Source organism: Paramisgurnus dabryanus, chromosome 6, assembly GCF_030506205.2.
Source record: "Paramisgurnus dabryanus chromosome 6, PD_genome_1.1, whole genome shotgun sequence".
NCBI lineage: Eukaryota > Metazoa > Chordata > Actinopteri > Cypriniformes > Cobitidae > Paramisgurnus > Paramisgurnus dabryanus.
The window spans coordinates 50,496,265-50,502,068 of record NC_133342.1 but is presented as its reverse complement, the minus strand read 5'-3'; positions in this window follow the sequence as shown (position 1 = coordinate 50,502,068).

The window sequence follows — 5,804 nt, the reverse complement described above, 5'->3', positions numbered from 1 at the left end:
GTGCCCAATTCTGCATAAAATGCCTTCAGGAGCATTCTTATGATGAGAAATGTCGTTTAAAGGCATTTCCAGCTCAGAAAAGCATTTTTCAAAGAGATTTCGACATTTCAAGTCGGGTTGTGAATTTTCATGGAAAAGTGCCCAATTCCTTATAAAATGCCTTCAGGAGCATTCTTATGATGAGAAATGTCGTTTAAAGGCATTTCCAGCTCAGAAAAGCATTTTACAAAGAGATTTCGACATTTCAAGTCGAATTGTGACTTTTCATGCAAAAGTGCCCAATTCTGCCTAAAATGCCTTCAGAAGCATTCTTATGATGAGAAATGTCGTTTAAAGGCATTTCAAGCTCAGAAAAGCATTTTTCAAAGAGATTTCGACATTTCAAGTTGGATTGTGACTTTTCATGCAAAGTGCCCAATTCTGCCTGAAATGCCTTCAGGAGCATTCTTATGATGAGAAATGTCGTTTAAAGGCATTTCCAGCTCAGAAAAGCATTTTGCCAAGAGATTTCAACATTTCAAGTCGGATTGTGACTTATCATTTCAAATTGCCCAATTCTGCATAAAATGCCATTAGGAGCATTCTTATGATGAGAAATGTCGTTTAAAGGCATTTCCAGCTCAGAAAAGCATTTTACAAAGAGATTTTAACATTTCATGTCGGATTGTGACTTTTCATGCAAAAGTGCCCAATTCTGCCTTAAATGCCTTCAGGAGCATTCTTATGATGAGAAATGTCGTTTAAAGGCATTTCCAGCTCAGAAAAAGCATTTATCAAAGAGATTTCGACATTTCAAGTCGGATTGTGACTTTTCATGCAAAAGTGCCCAACTGCCTAAAATGCCTTCAGGAGCATTCTTATGGCGAGAAATGTCGTTTAAAGGCATTTCCAGCTCAGAAAAGCATTTATCAAAGAGATTTCCACATTTCAAGTTGGATTGTGACTTTTCATGCAAATGTGCCCAATTCTGCCTAAAATGCCTTCAGGAGCATTCTTATGATGAGAAATGTCGTTTAAAGGCATTTCCAGCTCAGAAAAGCATTTTGCAAAGAGATTTCAACATTTCATGTCTGATTGTGACTTTTCATGCAAAAGTGCCCAATTCTGCCTTAAATGCCTTCAGGAGCATTCTTATGATGAGAAATGTCGTTTAAAGGCATTTCCAGCTCAGAAAAGCATTTTGCAAAGAGATTTCGACATTTCATGTCGGATTGTGACTTTTCATGCAAAATGACCAACTGCCTAAAATGCCTTCAGGAGCATTCTTATGATGAGAAATGTCGTTTAAAGGCATTTCCAGCTCAGAAAAAGCATTTTTCAAAGAGATTTCGACATTTCAAGTCGGATTGTGACTTTTCATGCAAAATGACCAACTGCCTAAAATGCCTTCAGGAGCATTCTTATGATGAGAAATGTCGTTTAAAGGCATTTCCAGCTCAGAAAAGCATTTTTCAAAGAGATTTCAACATTTCAAGTCGGATTGTGAATTTTAATGCAAAAGTGCCCAATTCTGCCTAAAATGCCTTCAGGAGCACTCTTATGATGAGAAATGTCGTTTAAAGGCATTTCCAGCTCATAAAAGCATTTTGCAAAGAGATTTCAACATTTCATGTCGGATTGTGACTTTTCATGCAAAAGTGCCCAATTCTGTCTTAAATGCCTTCAGGAGCATTCTTATGATGAGAAATGTTGTTTAAAGGCATTTCCAGCTCAGAAAAGCATTTTGCCAAGAGATTTCAACATTTCAAGTCGGATTGTGACTTTTCATGCAAAAGTGCCCAATTCTGCCTAAAATGCCTTCAGGAGCATTCTTATGATGAGAAATGTCGTTCAACGGCATTCCCAGCTCAGAAAAGCATTTTTCAAAGAGATTTCAACATTTCAAGTCGGATTGTGACTTTTCATGCAAAAGTGCCCAAATCTGCCTAAATTGCCTTCAGGAGCATTCTTATGATGAGAAAAGTTGTTTAAAGGCATTTACAGCTCAGAAAAGCATTTTTCAAAGAGACTTCAACATTTCAAGTCGGATTTTGACTTTTCATGCAAAAGTGCCCAATTCTGCCTAAAATGCCTACAGAAGCATTCTTATGATGAGAATGGTCGTTTAAAGGCATTTCCAGCTCAGAAAAGCATTTTTCAAAGAGATTTCGACATTTCAAGTTGGATTGTGACTTTTCATGCAAAAGTGCCCAATTCTGCCTAAAATGACTTCAGGAGCATTCATATGATGAGAAATGTCGTTTAAAGGCATTTCCAGCTCAGAAAAACATTTTTCAAAGAGATTTCGACATTTTAAGTTGGATTGTGACTTTTCATGTAAAAGTGCCCAATTCTGCCTAAAATGCATTCAGGAGCATTCATATGATGAGAAATGTCGTTTAAAGGCATTTCCAGCTCAGAAATGCATTTTTCAAAGAGATTTCGACATTTCAAGTCGAATTGTGACTTTTCATGCAAAAGTGCCCAATTCTGCCTAAAATGCCTTCAGGAGCATTCATATGATGAGAAATGTCGTTTAAAGGCATTTCCAGCTCAGAAAAGCATTTTTCAAAGAGATTTCGACATTTCAAGTCGGATTGTGACTTTTCATGCAAAAGTGCCCAATTCTGCATAAAATGCCTTCAGGAGAATTCTTATGATGAGAAATGTCGTTTAAAGGCATTTCCAGCTCAGAAAAGCATTTTACAAAGAGATTTTGACATTTCAAGTTGGATTGTGACTTTTCATGCAAAAGTGCCCAATTCTGCCTAAAATGCCTTCAGGAGCATTCTTATGATGAGAAATTTCGTTTAAAGGCATTTTCAGCTTAGAAAAGCATTTTTCAAAGAGACTTCAACATTTCAAGTCGGATTGTGACTTTTCATGCAAAAGTGCCCAATTCTGCCTAAAATGCCTTCAGGAGCATTCTTATGATGAGAAATGTCGTTTAAAGGCATTTCCAGCTCAGAAAAACATTTTTCAAAGAGATTTCGACATTTCAAGTCGGATTGTGACTTTTCATGCAAAAGTGCCCAATTCTGCCTAAAATGCCTTCATGAGCATTCATATGATGAGAAATGTCGTTTAAAGGCATTTCCAGCTCAGAAAAGCATTTTTCAAAGAGATTTCGACATTTCAATTCGGATTGTGACTTTTCATGCAAAAGTGCCCAATTCTGCATAAAATGGCTTCAGGAGCATTCATATGATGAGAAATGTCGTTTAAAGGCATTTCCAGCTCAGAAAAGCATTTTTCAAAGAGATTTCGACATTTCAAGTCGGATTGTGACTTTTCATGCAAAAGTGCCCAATTCTGCCTTAAATGCCTTCAGAAGCATTCTTATGATGAGAAATGTCGTTTAAAGGCATTTCCAGCTCAGAAAAGCATTTTGCAAAGAGATTTCCACATTTCAATTTGATTTGTGACTTTTCATGTAAAAGTGCCCAATTCTGCCTAAAATGCCTTCAGGAGCATTCTTATGATGAGAAATGTCGTTTAAAGGCATTTCCAGCTCAGAAAAGCATTTTGCAAAGAGATTTCCACATTTCAAGCTGGATTGTGACTTTTCATGCAAAAGTGCCCAATTCTGCCTAAAATGCCTTCAGGAGCATTCTTATGATGAGAAATGTCGTGTAAAGGCATTTCCAGCTCAGAAAAGCATTTTTCAAAGAGATTTCGACATTTCAAGTTGGATTGTGACTTTTCATGCAAAAGTGCCCAAATCTGCCTAAAATGCCTTCAGGAGCATTCTTATGATGATAAATGTCATTTAAAGGCATTTCCAGCTCATAAAAGCATTTTGCAAAGAGATTTCAACATTTCATGTTGGATTGTGACTTTTCATGCAAAAGTGCCCAATTCTGCCTTAAATGCCTTCAGGAGCATTCTTATGATGAGAAATGTCGCTTAAAGGCATTTCCAGCTCAGAAAAGCATTTTGCCAAGAGATTTCAACATTTCAAGTCAGATTGTGACTTTTCAAGCAAAAGTGCCCAAATCTGCCTAAAATGACTTCATGAGCATTCTTATGATGAGAAATGTCGTTTAAAGGCATTTCCAGCTCAGAAAAGCATTTTTCAAAGAGATTTCCACATTTCAAGCTGGATTGTGACTTTTCATGCAAAAGTGCCCAATTCTGCCTAAAATGCCTTCAGGAGCATTCTTATGATGAGAAATGTCGTTTAAAGGCATTTCCAGCTCAGAAAAGCATTTTGCAAAGAGATTTCCACATTTCAAATTGGATTGTGACTTTTCATGCAAAAGTGCCCAATTCTGCCTAAAATGCCTTCAGGAGCATTCTTATGATGAGAAATGTCGTTTAAAGGCATTTCCAGCTCAAAAAAAGCATTTTGCAAAGAGATTTCGACATTTCAAGTTGGATTGTGACTTTTCATGCAAAAGTGCCCAATTCTGCCTAAAATGCCTTCAGGAGCATTCTTATGATGAGAAATGTCGTTTAAATGCATTTCCAGCTCAGAAAAGCATATTTCAAAGAGATTTCGACATTTCAAGTTGGATTGTGACTTTTTATGCAAAAGTGCCCAATTCTGCCTAAAATGCCTTCAGGAGCATTCTTATGATGAGAAATGTCGTTTAAAGGCATTTCCAGCTCAGAAAAGCATTTTGCAAAGAGATTTCCACATTTCAAGCTGGATTGTGACTTTTCATGCAAAAGTGCCCAATTCTGCCTAAAATGCCTTCAGGAGCATTCTTATGATGAGAAATGTCGTTTAAAGGCATTTCCAGCTCAGAAAAGCATTTTGCAAAGAGATTTCCACATTTCAAGTCGGATTGTGACTTTTCATGCAAAAGTGCCCAATTCTGCCTAAAATGCCTTCAGGAGCATTCTTATGATGAGAAATGTCGTGTAAAGGCATTTCTAGCTCAGAAAAGCATTTTTCAAAGAGATTTCGACATTTCAAGTTGGATTGTGACTTTTCATGCAAAAGTGCCCAACTGTCTAAAATGCCTTCAGGGGCATACTTATGATGAGAAATGTAGTTTAAAGGCATTTCCGGCTCATAAAAGCATTTTGCAAAGAGATTTCGACATTTCAAGTTGGATTGTGACTTTTCATGCAAAAGTGCCCAATTCTGCCTAAAATGCCTTCAGGAACATTCTTATGATGAGAAATTTCGTTTAAAGGCATTTCCAGCTCAGAAAAGCATTTTGCAAAGAGATTTCCACATTTCAATTTGATTTGTGACTTTTCATGTAAAAGTGCCCAATTCTGCCTAAAATGCCTTCAGAAGCATTCTTATGATGAGAAATGTCGTTTAAAGGCATTTCCAGCTCAGAAAAGCATTTTGCAAAGAGATTTCCACATTTCAAGCTGGATTGTGACTTTTCATGCAAAAGTGCCCAAATCTGCCGAAAATGACTTCAGGAGCATTCTTATGATGAGAAATGTCGTTTAAAGGCATTTCCAGCTCATAAAAGCATTTTGCAAAGAGATTTCAACATTTCATGTTGGATTGTGACTTTTCATGCAAAAGTGCCCAATTCTGCCTTAAATGCCTTCAGGAGCATTCTTATGATGAGAAATGTCGCTTAAAGGCATTTCCAGCTCAGAAAAGCATTTTGCCAAGAGATTTCAACATTTCAAGTCAGATTGTGACTTTTCAAGCAAAAGTGCCCAAATCTGCCTAAAATGACTTCAGGAGCATTCTTATGATGAGAAATGTCGTTTAAAGGCATTTCCAGCTCAAAAAAAGCATTTTGCAAAGAGATTTCGACAATTCAAGTTGGATTGTGACTTTTCATGCAAAAGTGCCCAATTCTGCCTAAAATGCCTTCAGGAGCATTCTTATGATGAGAAATGTCGTT